This window comes from Schistocerca piceifrons, chromosome 1 (assembly GCF_021461385.2).
Source record: "Schistocerca piceifrons isolate TAMUIC-IGC-003096 chromosome 1, iqSchPice1.1, whole genome shotgun sequence".
Classification (NCBI taxonomy): domain Eukaryota; kingdom Metazoa; phylum Arthropoda; class Insecta; order Orthoptera; family Acrididae; genus Schistocerca; species Schistocerca piceifrons.
Genome location: NC_060138.1, coordinates 1,143,851,797 through 1,143,865,416, shown reverse-complemented (window position 1 = coordinate 1,143,865,416; position 13,620 = coordinate 1,143,851,797). Strand labels below are relative to the sequence as shown.

Here is a 13,620-nt window from a genome sequence, read left to right as displayed (position 1 = left end):
GTTCCTCTATGACATGAATGATGTTAGTAGTAAATTGACCATAAAATCAAGATGTCAAAGCTGTCATGGTCAAACTTTATCTGGGTGTTGTCAGAAAGCATATATCAGTGGCTTGTGATCCATTAGCAAAACAAACTACTGTCCCTCTAACATGTGTCAGAACTTTTTCATGGATGCGTAAGCAGCATACAGCTCATGGTCATATGTTGACCAATTTTGCTGTGAAGGTGACAACTTTTTGCTAAAGAAGGCTAGTGGTTGCCAGTGTCCATCCATGCATTTTTGTAGTGCAGCACCAATTGAGGAAGCGGATGCCTCAACCATCAGAGCAAGTTGCGCCTGCGGTACTGGGTGCGCCAAGAGTGCTGCTTTACTGATGGCAGTCTTCAAATCAGGAAATGTCATTTCGGCTTCTAGATTCCACTGAAGTTAATCTTTTGATGTTGGTTTGCCTTGTATGAATTTGTTCAGTGATGCAGTTAGTTGGGCGTGGTTATGGACAAAACGAGGATAGAAGTTTGTGACACCGAGGAAACATCGTAGTTCCTTGATTGTAGTAGGTCATGGAAAGCCAAGTATTGCATCTACCTTCTCTTTTGATGGCCGAATTCCTTAAGTATTAATGATTTAGCCAAGAAATTGAACTTCTGCTGCCCCAAAGTCACATGTGGGTGGATTAATAATGAGGCCATGCTCTCATAGATGGTTAAAGTGTTGCCATAGGGGTGACAGATGTTCAGCTTCCAAGTGTGACATGACCAAAACATTGTCTATGTATACATAGCAATAATCCACGTAACGTGTGACCTCATCCGTAAATCTTTGGAATGTCTGAGCAGCGTTACATAGCTTGAAAGGCATGCAAGTGGACTCGAACAACCCAAAAGTTGTGCATACAGCTATCTTAGGAACATCGTCTGGTGCCGTGGGTATCTGGTAAAAAGCTCTAACGAGGTCCAGCATAGAGAATATGTTCTTCCGTAGACATTGGACGTGAAATCCTCGATGTGTGGTATGGGGTACCAGTCTGGAATCATTCTTGGATTTAGCTGTCGATAGTCTCCACAAGGACACAATCCATTGTTCTTTTTCGGTACCACATGAATGGGAGATGCCTAACTGCTACATGACAGACGAGAGATCCCCTGTGCGAGCATGTTTAACATCTACATCTACATCTACATTGATACTCCACAAGCCACCCAACGGTGTGTGGCTTTCAATTTCTGTGGCGTTAAATGATGTGGTCGAGCATGAACGTGTGGCCCAGGCGTGGTCAAAATGTAGTGCACTGTGGACTGCTGCACTGGGGGCTAGCATGGGAGCTTGACACATGATCTCGGGAAACTGTTTCAAAAGTTTTATAAACGGAGAATTTCTTTCCAGTTATCATTCTGACGCTAGCATCTTCCACATGGCATACTAGTCCTCTGCAAGCTAAGTTAGTACTATTGTCTGCAGGCGTCAATGCCGGAGGTCAGGCATAAGTCCATATAAAGATAGAAAATCTGCCCCCAGTATAGGATGTGTGATGTCTGCCATGACAAACTGCCATTTGAACAGGGATTGTAGGCCTAGGTTTAATACTAATCTGGTATGACCATATGTAGCTATTGTAGAACCACTGGCTGCAAAGAAGTGGTAACCATCACGCTTACAAAGTGGCAAACGGGCAGATGGGTAGACTGATACATCTGCGCCTGTGTCTACTAGGAGCTGTAATTTCATACCTTGGTCTGTGATAAACAATCGACGGCTGCCATTCAGAGCGTCAGTGGCCATCATCACTGACCTCCTGTTGCATGTCCCTGCTCACAAAATTGGCTATACTTTCTTGCCTTGGACCCAAATCGGCGGTGGTACCAATATGCTTTCATAGACAAAAGTGAGTGACTGCGTTTACCAGGTGAGCGCTAGCAACGAGATTGGCGACTGTTGTTCTGAGTTGGCAGTGCAGCGATTTGTGTGGCAAGTTCAATGATCTGAGTTTGTAGCACAGTAAAGTTGCTGTCTGTCTGCGGTTGTGAGCTAACTGTTGCAATGCACACAGATGGATACATTTCAGATATTCTGTTGGCAGTTTGCGCTAGTGCATCTAGATCTCCGGTGCACACTGTTCACATCAGGAAGTAGGCGTGATAGCCAAATGCTTTGCAGAATGTCGTTGCTTACTGCATTGCTTCCCAGCGTGCATAATCGACACAGCAGCTGCAATGTGTGCGATTGCTCAACTCTTCGTTACAAAGTAGTTTTTCCAGCCTTTTCGCCTCGGACTACAAAAATCTAATGAATCTTAATCGCCGAATATCGGTCCATGCTCGGTGGTGACAATAGAATATCCTGCACCTCCAGTGCCGTTTCTTCGATGAGTGCTGCCACAACATAACTATATTTTGTATGGTCTGCGGTGAATTGTGCTAGGATAAATTGGCTTTTCAACTGCACAAACCATAGCATAGGATTTTGCTGCCAGAATGGCGGTGGTTTTACTGTGACATGGTTTATCATTGCACCAGCAGTTGCACCTGCTAGTGGTGCAGGAACTTGATCTACCATTGTAGTAGTACTGCGGGATAAGTAGGCTATAGATGCGCAGCGCGGCGGCCCTGTAGTGCAGAAGATGCGCGACGTGATTGAGTGTGCAATGCGGTTGACGCAACTGTACTTTTTGCGAGGTGGTATGGTACGGAGTGCAAACGGTCCAGTTGAATGCCGGCGACTGTCGTAACATCATGCCAGGGTCACCAACTGTTGCGGGTTAGCAAAACTCTTTTTATTACTTTAGGAATAACCCATAACACAAAATGACATTTGAGTGAAAGAGCAAACAAACAACAGAGTAAATAATATAACTGGAAAACAAAGAATAAACATAGATCAGAGATTTTGTTGCATGGAATCTTTCACTTGTGCATAACACTAAATCTTACACATATACACTGTACACTAGCTTGCATACACTTCAGGTGCTTCACAATCTCAATAGCTTCCCTTATTTCCAACAGCTTCATTCACAGTTTCGTGAATAGAACACAGGTCTCCTGAAACTAATGGTGTACTCATAGGCTGGGAGATTTTTGACTATTGGTAATATGTTGTGCTGCACTTATCAAATTTGTGTTCATACTCCATTGTGCATGTGCTTGTAAGTTTCAGTTTAATAAGTTCAGACAGAACTGCCTTGATATCAAGCCTCAAACACATCCAGGGTGTAGAATGTAACAACCATATCCCAAATGCATTGTACCAGATTATGAATCCTGCATGCCTCTCTCCAATAGCAGGTGGTATATTTGTGGATATTCTGAAGCAAATGGCATTAAATTTGGCACTGTTCCATTTTTGTTGTTGGCTTAGATATGTGGGCGGAACATTTGTTATTTAGCTTCATAAGGACACTCTGAATATAAAGAGTAAATTCAATTTTTAAATGAAATTTGCTATTTTATGTAAATACAAAAATATACTATGAGAAAAAAGTCCTGTTGTTTGTGTGCTGCATGTAAATGTCATCAGGGGATCAAGTAGTCAAGGTGGCCTGAGGCATAAACCGATGCTTCACAGAAGCTGCAGGACTGAGATTTACTCTGGTCCGCATAGAATGCTGTAGTCTAGATCCTTTATCGCTGTGAGTTTGTATGGGCTTTGGTATAAAAACAGTGCAGTGTCATCTATGCTGATAAAACTGGGAAATCTATAAGCTCACCTATGTTGTTGTTGTTGTTGTTGTTGTTGTTGTTGTTGTTGTTGTTGTGGTCTTCAGTCCTGAGACTGGTTTGATGCAGCACTGCATGCTACTCTATCCTGTACAAGCTTCATCATCTCCCAGTACCTACTACAACCTACATCCTTCTGAATCTGCTTAGTATATTCATCTCTTGGTCTCCCCCTACGATTTTTACCCTCCACGCTGCCCTCCAATACTAAATTGGTGATCCCTTGATGCCTCGTAACATGTCCTACCAACCGATCCCTTCTTCCGGTCAAGTTGTGCCACAAACTTCTCTTCTCCCCAATCCTATTCAATACTTCCTCATTAGTTATGTGATCTACCCATCTAATCTTCAGCATTCTTCTGTAGCACCACATTTCGAAAGCTTCTATTCTCTTCTTGTCCAAACTATTTACCGTCCATGTTTCACTTCCATACATGGCTACACTCCATACAAATACTTTCAGAAATGACTTCGTGACACTTAAATCTATACTCGATGTTAACAAATTTCTCTTCTTCAGAAACGCTTTCCTTTCCATTGCCAGTCTACATTTTATATCCTCTCTACTTCGACCATCATCAGTTATTTTGCTCCCCAAATAGCAAAACTCCTTTACTACTTTAAGTGTCTCATTTCCTAATCTAATACCCTCAACATCACCCAACTTAATTCGACTACATTCCATTATCCTCGTTTTGCTTTTTTTTATGTTCATCTTATATCCTCCCTTCAAGACACCATCCATTCTGTTCAACTGCTCTTCCAGGTCCTTTGCTGTCTCTGACAGAATTACAATGTCATCGGCGAACCTCAAAGTTTTTATTTCTTCTCCATGGATTTTAATACCTACTCCAAACTTTTGTTTCCTTTACTGCTTGCTCAATATACAGATTGAATAACGTCGGGGAGAGGCTACAACCCTGTCTTACTCCCTTCCCAACCATTGCTTCCCTTTCATGTCCCTCGACTTTTATAACTGCCATCTGGTTTCTGTACAAATTGTAAATAGCCTTTCGCTCCCTGTATTTTACCCCTGCCACCTTTAGAATTTGAAAGAGAGTATTCCAGTCAACATTGTCAAAAGCTTTCTCTAAGTTTACAAATGCTAGAAACGTAGGTTTGCCTTTCCTTAATCTTTCTTCTAAGATAAGTCGTAAGGCCAGTATTGCCTCACGTGTTCCAGTATTTCTACGGAATCCAAACTGATCTTCCCCGAGGTCGGCTTCTACTAGTTTTTCCATTCGTCTGTAAAGAATTCGTGTTAGTATTTTGCAGCTGTGGCTTATTAAACTGATTGTTCGGTACTTTTCACATCTGTCAACACCTGCTTTCTTTGGGATTGGAATTATTATATTCTTCTTGAAGTCTGAGGGTATTTCGCCTGTTTCATACATCTTGCTCACCAGATGGTAGAGTTTTGTCAGGACTGGCTCTCCCAAGGCCGTCAGTAGTTCCAATGGAATGTTGTCTACTCCGGGGGCCTTGTTTTGACTCAGGTCTTTCAGTGCTCTGTCAAACTCTTCACGCAGTATCGTATCTCCAATTTCATCTTTATCTACATCCTCTTCCATTTCCATAATATTGTCCTCAAGTACATCGCCCTTGTATAGACCCTCTATATACTCCTTCCACCTTTCTGCTTTCCCTTCTTTGCTTAGAACTGGGTTTCCATCTGAGCTCTTGATGTTGGTACAAGTGGTTCTCTTATTTCCAAAGGTCTCTTTAATTTTCCTGTAGCAGTATCTATCTAACCCACAGTGAGATAAGCCTCTACATCCTTACATTTGTCCTCTAACCATCCCTGCTTAGCCATTTTGCACTTCCTGTTGATCTCATTTTTGAGATGTTTGTATTCCTTTTTACCTGCTTCTTTTACTGCATTTTTATATTTTCTCCTTTCATCAATTAAATTCAATATTTCTTCTGTTACCCAAGGATTTCTACTAGCCCTCGTCTTTTTACCTACTTGATCCTCTGCTGCCTTCACTACTTCATCCCTCAAAGCTACCCATTCTTCTTCTACTGTATTTCTCACCTATAACAAGCACAATGATGTGATGCACAACCAGAGTAGAATAACAAATCAGAAATAGATGAGATGAGGACTGTGAGCAAATTGTAAAGTTTCACAGGCGTTTGTTCTTGCCAAACAATCAATAAATTGAGTTATTGAAGCAATTGTGCTCCGTGAAGAGACAGGACTGTTATTAGCTATTAATGTTCATTCTGCTTGTGATCCCAGTCCAGCAGGCCATCTGTATCTGTTCATCTAGCAGTAGATCCATACATTGTGGGTGTAATGATATAAACAAATGACTACAATCCTATTACTCTCCTGAATCGATGAATTTATTTAGGAGAACAGTGCCACAATTTTATTTTAAAGTATGGCACAGCACTACAGCCAAAGAGGATGTATTGAAGTTGACACTGGCCACAGATACCCCCATCCTTATACTCTTCCGTCATCTGCATGATATCAAGAACATATTTGTATGGTATGAGAATTCTCTTAAGCATGCCTCAGTGTCCAGTTGTTCGTACCTTTGAGAAGGAACCATTGTACATTCTACATATGCAACCTCTCTAACTGTTGATACTGCATATTTCAGTGCCAACATGATTACGACATGTATGCTGTCCAGTCACATTAATGTAACCTCCTTTCAAAAGCCTGAATAACTACCTTTTGCCGTGCGGAGTGCTGCAGGATGTGCTGGAAGAGTGTCTGTGAGGTACTGGATGTTACCAACTGGTATGTGGAGCTCTGCTGATTCCAGTGCCATGGCCAGCTGCAGTAGGTTTCTCAGTTGAAGGTCCATGGCTCGAACAGCCCAATTGAGGTTGTCCTATGGATCATTGATTGGGTTAAATCCAGGGAGCTCGGTGGCGAGAATACGATAAACTCATCTAGTGCTCTTCGAACCATGCATGTACACTGCGTGCTGTGTTACACATTGCATTGTCTTCCCGGTAGATGCCATATTTTATGCTGAAAGGGAAAAGCAAACTGCGTTTAGGGATGTAAATGGTTCCCAAAGATAGATGCATACTTGTGTTGCTCCATTGTGCCTTCCAGAATGATGAGATTACCCAGGGAATGCCCTCCTTCCTGGACCCTTCCAACAATTTTTGCAGAGTGTTTGCTGTCAGACATTTCATGCCATCGGTGCCAATGGCCATCTGTCTGATGGAGCATAAAACGTGGTTCATCTGAAAAGGCTACTTGTCGCCATTCAGTGGATGTCCAGTTGCAGTACTGGCTTGCAAATCCAAGGCTTCGTCACCAATGAACAGCATTCAGTATTGGTGCAGGAAGCAGGCACCTGCTGCATAGGCCCATATGCAGCAATGTTCACTGAGCAGTCGCTGAGGAGACACTGTTGGTGGCCCCTTGTTTCATCTTGATGGTCAGCTGCTCAACAGTTGCACGTCATTTCTCCCATATACAGCTCATCAGCCATTGTTCTCCCCTGTCACCTGTGGCCCATATTCCACCAGAGCTACCTCAACGCGTGGTTTGGTTAACAGGATTTTGCCATCCAGAGTGTACTTTAATATTTAGGCACACAAACAGTTTACAAACGGAGGAAATGCTTCCACCCTTTGCCTGAAAATTAATGATTGTGCCCTTTTGGATGTCAGATAAATCACTCCATTACCGCATTATGATGATGATTGCACTGTTTTCCTCCCTCAACGTGCTTTATATACCCTCCACTGCCAATGCTGCCATTTCCCATCTGTGCGTTGTTATTGTACATTGACATTGAACATAGACAGTGGTCACATTATTGTGACTGGATCGTGTACAATCGAAGGGAGGACCATCTGTGTAAAGTTTTGTGTTGTGGACTTTGTTAAAATTTTTATTGACACTACGCTCTTAGTGAGAATGAATACTCAATGGTTAATTGTTTTTACTATACCTAATAAATCATTATTGAACACACTTGTTCACTGCTCTTGATACTGAAGAAACGACATACTAGCACCATCACGTCTGAAGCGATTCTGCATCTTGCACGTGTTGTTCACTGTCCATTTGACATTAAATTAGATGCCCCAGGGGGCTCACCACTCTCTGGTGAGCTCATGCTTGGCTACCATGGCGCCCCAGCCTTTGCAGCATCCTTTCACTTACTGCATGTCTGCTGTCCTGATATTCTTTTCCCCTCCTTTGGGGAATACGTGTGGTATATTTTTGGGAATGTGTCATGTATTTTCAGTAGCCTGACATCAGAACAGTCCTTTCACTGTTTTTTCTTTATTTGTTTTTTCATTCTCCATCTTGTATCCTTCTTCTGCTTTGGTGTTTGAGGTTCCTCTTTGTTTCTTCTTCCTCCCTGGGCACTCCTGAAGGCCAGCCCACATGTCTGCTGCATAACAGGTGACTGGGTAATCATTATTGAACACACTTGTTCACTGCTCTTGATACTTTCCCATATTGACAGGTAGGGTTCGCACGTACCTCTTGGTACAGGCCAGACAAAGGTAGAGGTGATTGCCTGAACTGTTACCTTCCCAAATTGCCAATTGGTCCCTCTGACAGGAGTGCAGGAGATGTTAGCTGAGGTGTGAACAGTCACTTAAGATGGTTCAGCCCACCTCTGAGAGGGGCACACCATTGGAGATGCTGGCAATCATGGGAGATTTTCCAGCAATGAGCCAATCACCACCTCAGTCTACGTCTACTAAATGTAAGTGGAATGAGGCTAAAGATTCCAAGACTCTCTCAACTGCACCTTGGTTCCACATGGCATCATGTTCTGAAGGGGCTCAGTCCTTTGCTACTGGTAATCCTCTTTATATTCAGAAAGGTATTGATGAAATTGCCTGCCCTTCTTTACACAGTGTCATTTTGCTTTTGGAGACTAATTGTGATTCTTAAGCACTACAACAGCCAGGGGCTTAGCTCCTCCAAGGCAATCCTGTTTGCGTCAAGACCTATTGAACACTGAATTCTTCACATAGATTGGCTACAAACGTCATCCCGGATGAGTTGCATGACTTCCCCATGAGATGGGGAAGGTCAAAGCGGACTGGCAAGAAATGCAAAGGGTCAAAGCAGTCACAAGGGCGCAATTTTTTTCCTGGAGGCAGAAAATGAGTGGGTGTTGCTAGGTCACTAGGGCTATAGGGCACAGAGTCTGGAGGATCCTGCTCCATGAGATCTACAGAGAGGTCAGCATTCTCACTGGGTCAGCCTGCAGATTCCAGGGCAGAAAAATGGTTGGTTGTGCGCACCGGTGAAATACAGGTCGGCCAGGTGAGGGTGTCATGCAGCGACACAATTGAAGAGAATCTCCAAGTCAATGAAGGAGAAGACCATTTGCTTTTGTTTGATTTCTTGGAGCCTTTGCAGTTGGTAGATGAAGAACCAAATGTTTGTTGGCTGGAGGGATGTAAAAAGTCTTCACAGGAGTATTCCTTGTGTCCTTTCCAGCCTGGCGGTTGTGTAGAAGGTGTGTTTGCTGTCAGAGGTGCAAATCTGGGGGCTTGTTGCACAGCTGGAGAAGAAGGAGACCATGCTGCTACCATGACACTGGATGATTTTACAACTGCAGTGCTGAATTTGAGGTCTGCATGGCTGTGCCCTTCGGGGAGCGAGGTGAAGCAAGAACTGTATTTTAAGTGAAATGCGAGGCTTTTGACTAGCCAACAACTTGCGAGCAACAGCGTAAGGCACTTTTCCCTTCACCCGGATCTCCAGGACTGCTCACTCATTCTTGGGATGAGGCTGCATGGTCACCATTGCAATTGAAACAGCAGGGAGAAGGAGGCAGGCAGTCACCTTCACACCCTCATGAGCATCACAACTACAACCAACAAATATGGCCGGGTTTTGACAGGACAATCACTTTATCTCTTTGTACCATCTACATTCCTCTGTCACTCGGTGTCACTAGTGCAGACTTCCTTCATCTTATTGGGCAACTCCCTCTTCCCTTTTCACTGCTCAGTGACTTCAATGTGTACCATCCCCTTGGGACTCTTCCAGAACCTGTCCGAGAGGTGCCCTCTTGGCTGGCCTTCTCAATCAATTCAACCTCATCTGCCTTAACACTGGAGCACCCATGTTACTTTCATATTCCATGCACTCTTATTCACTTTTGGATCACTCATTCTGCACTGCCCAGCTTGCCCATCATCTAGAGTGGTCCATTTTCTCTGACTCGTACTCGAGCGACCATTTCCTGTGTGTTGTCCGTTTGCTGACTCCTACCCCACCTACACATGTAAACCCAACTGGCAGCTCTCTATGCTCGACTGGAGGCTTTACTCCTCCCTGGCGACCTTTGACGAACAACATTTCCCCAGTTGTGATGTCCAGATAGAATACCTTATTTACACTAGGCAGCACGATTGTCTGACCAAGGGAGAAATCCAAACTCACCTCTCTGATCAAGGTGTCACTGCAGTCCATTGGGTCATGAAAAGGGTTGCTGCATCCTCAGTGCCTACATGCACTCTTTTTCTCATGTTTGATAGAATAGTGCTTCCATCAAAGACCAAAGCAGACTATGAAGTCATCAGGGTCTGACTACATTCCGAACGTAATGCACTGCTACCAGTGTCAACATTACAACAACACTCAAATGTCCTGTCAAAATACGACCATATATGTTACTTGGAGTAGGGATGCTCATGAGGGTGATTGCCCACCTCCTTCTCCCCGCCGTGTAAATTGCACTGGTGACCATGCAGCCTCATCCCAAGAATGTCCCGTATATCTTGAGAAGCAGGCAGCCCAGGAAATCCAGGTGACGGAAAAAGTGCCTTACCCTATTGCTCACAGGTTGTTGACTAGTCGAAAGTCCTGCATTTTACCATCTGGCACTTACAGTACTGTTGTTGCTACACCTCGCTCCATGAAGGACACGGCCATGCGGACTTGCAACCTCAAATTCAGCACTGCATTTATAAAATTACCCAGTGTCATGGTAGCATCCTCATCTCCTTCTCCCCCAGCTGTGCAACAAGCCCCCAAATTTTCACCTCTGGCAGCGAAATCACCTTCTACGCAACCGGCAGGCCGGAAAGAATACTCCTGCAAAAACTTTTTACATCCCTCCAGCCATCAAACATCTGATTCTTCATTTACCAACCGCAAAGGCTCCAATAAATCATAAAAAGGCAAATGGTCTTCTCCTTCAGTGACTCAGACGTCCTCTTCAGTGGTGTCACCTCATGATACTCTCACCCGACTGACCTCTGTTTCGCCTGTGTGCTCTGCCAACCATTTTTCTGTTCTGGAATCTGCAGGCTGACCCAGCGAGAATGCCAATGCCCCCGTAGATCCCAAGGAGCTGGATCATCCAGCCTCTGCACCCTGTAGCAATGAGTCTTCAAAGGCTGGCACTTAGCAGCTGCTGCAGTGACAACCCTTCAGTTGAAACAAAATTGTTCCATCGCAACTGCTTTGACCTGTAGCATTTCTTTCCAGTCAGCTTTAACCTTCCCTCCGAGGACAGCATTCCATTTCATGGGGGCATAATGCTGCTTATCTGGGATGATGTTTGTAGTCCAAACCATTTCACTAAACACCTGGCTGCAAGCTGTTGCAGTCCGCATTTTCCGTCCTTGCTTCACCTTTTCTCTTTGTACCATTCCCATTGCTCTGTCATTTGGTGTCACTAGGGCAGACTTCCTCCACTTTATTGGGCACCCCTTTTTGCTGCTCGGTGACTTTAATGTGCACGATCCACTTTGGTGATCCTCCAGAACCAGCCTGAGAGGTGCTCTCTTGGCTGACCTTCTCAATCAACTCAAACTCATCTCCCTTAACACTGGAGCACCAATGTCTCTTTCAGACTCCACACACACTGACTCACATTTTTACCTCTCGTTTTGCACTGCCCAGTTTGCCCATCATGTCGAGTCATCCATTCTCTGCAACTCGTACTCAAGCAACCATTTCCCTTGTGCTGTCCATTTGCTGATTCCTATCCCACCTACATGTAAACCCAAGTTGTGGTACCATACATCTTAATAGATGTAGCATTCACCACCCAGAGCTGTGGAAGAGATCCTGAAATTTGAGGCCTGGCAGCTGTTTTCAGGATATGCATATTTAAGGGTCAGACTCAACGAGAAGATACTGGACTGTGTTTCCATCAAGAACATACAAACAGCCACTATGATTGGACCAATGAGTCAAATCGGTCACGCTTGCACATATAAGGTTTATAACAACAAGAACAATTAATTATTAACAAAATTATTTAATTGGATAGATAAAAAATCTACTCACCAAGCAGTGGCAGAACATACACATAAAAGACTGTTGTAATTCCTTCTTCAGGCTGAAGGTTGAAGGGGAAGGAAGAGGGGTGAAGGAAAAGGCCTGGATAGGTCTAGGAAAAGGGGTAGATTTCGGGAAAGTCACCCAGAATCGTGGGTCAGGGGAGACTTACCGTACAGGATGAGAAGGAATGACTGATTGGTGGGGACTGCATTGGATGAGATTTGAATACTGAGAGCTTAAAAGGTAGAAGACTGGGTAGTACACAAAAGAGAGTACAGCTTAAACATCATGCATGAGTTAATAAGAGTGAAAAGCTAAGTGCATTGTACATAACAGTGGTGGAAGGGGGTGGCGGTGAAAAATAGGCGGGAAAGACAATGAAAGATGTAGAAAACTAAGCAAAGAGTAGTTACAGTGAAGAAATGCTGAGACAGAAGAAATTAACATAAATTAAGGCCAGGTGGATGGTGAGAACTAAGGACATGTTGTAGTGCTAGTTCTCACCTGCGGAGTTCTGAGAAACTGGTGTCCGGGGGAAGAATCCAGATGGCGCATGTGGTGAAACAGGCGCAGAGGTCACAAATGTCATGTTATAGAGCATGCTTTGCAGCAGGATATTGCAAGTTACCAGTTACATCATCTGCCTGTTCCCATTCATCCTAACCTACCAACAAACAATAGTACTTACATTTTGACAGTTGCCATCCTTTCCATGTCAACCGTTCCCTCCCATACAGCCTTGGCATCTGAGGTAAATGTATTTGTTCGGATGCAGACTCTTTACAGCAGTACACCACCATTCTCACCTCAGCCTTCACTGCACGTAACTACTCCACCAGCCTAGTTAAAAAGCAGATTTCCCGGGCTATCACATCCAGTCCTAGTTCTGCTGATCCCTCCAAAAAAACAGCTTCGGAGGACACTATTGGTGACTCAGTATTACCCTGGTCTCAAATGTGTTAATCAGCTACTTCAACAGGGGCATGACTTCCTAAAATCATACCCTGAAATGAGATCCATTCTGTCTGAAATTTTGCTCACCACACCTAAAATAGCTTTCTGCCGTGCTCCCAATCTCTGCAGTATTAATGTTAGACCCTATGCTCCTTCTGCACCCATCTCCCTACCCTATGGTTCTTACCTTTGTGACTGTCCCTGCTGCAAGACTTGCCCTATGCACCCTCCTACCACCATCTATAACAGCCCTGTAACTGACAAAACATATTCTATCAAATGGAGAGCTACATGTCATATACCAGCTGTTACGTAAACACTGTTCGGCCTTCTACATTGGCATGACTACTACCAAATTATCAATTAGGATGAATGGGCATAGGCAGAGGGTGTATACTGGCAATTCACAGTATCCTGTTGCAGAGCACGCTCTACAACATGACATTTGTCACTTTGGCACCTGTTGCACCACACGCACCTTCTGGATTCTTCCTACAGACACCAGTTTCTCAGAGCTCTGCAGGTGGGAACTAGCGCTGCAACATGTCCTTGGTTCTCACCACCCACCTGGCCTCAATTTACATTAATTTCTTCCGTCTCAGCATTGCTTCACTGTAAGTACCCTGTGCTTCACTCTGTTTTAGTTTTCTACATCGTTCCCCCTATTTTTCACTGCCCCCTCCCGCCTATGTTACATACGAT

The 13,620-nt window shown here is 44.1% G+C and overlaps 1 protein-coding gene across 2 annotated transcripts in view; it reads left to right on the top strand.

Moving 5' to 3' along the window:
- The window catches only part of LOC124780939 (28S ribosomal protein S31, mitochondrial), a 250,757-nt gene that overhangs the window by 192,024 nt on the left and 45,113 nt on the right, over positions 1 to 13,620 (top strand). The gene's annotated exons all lie outside the window — the stretch shown is intronic.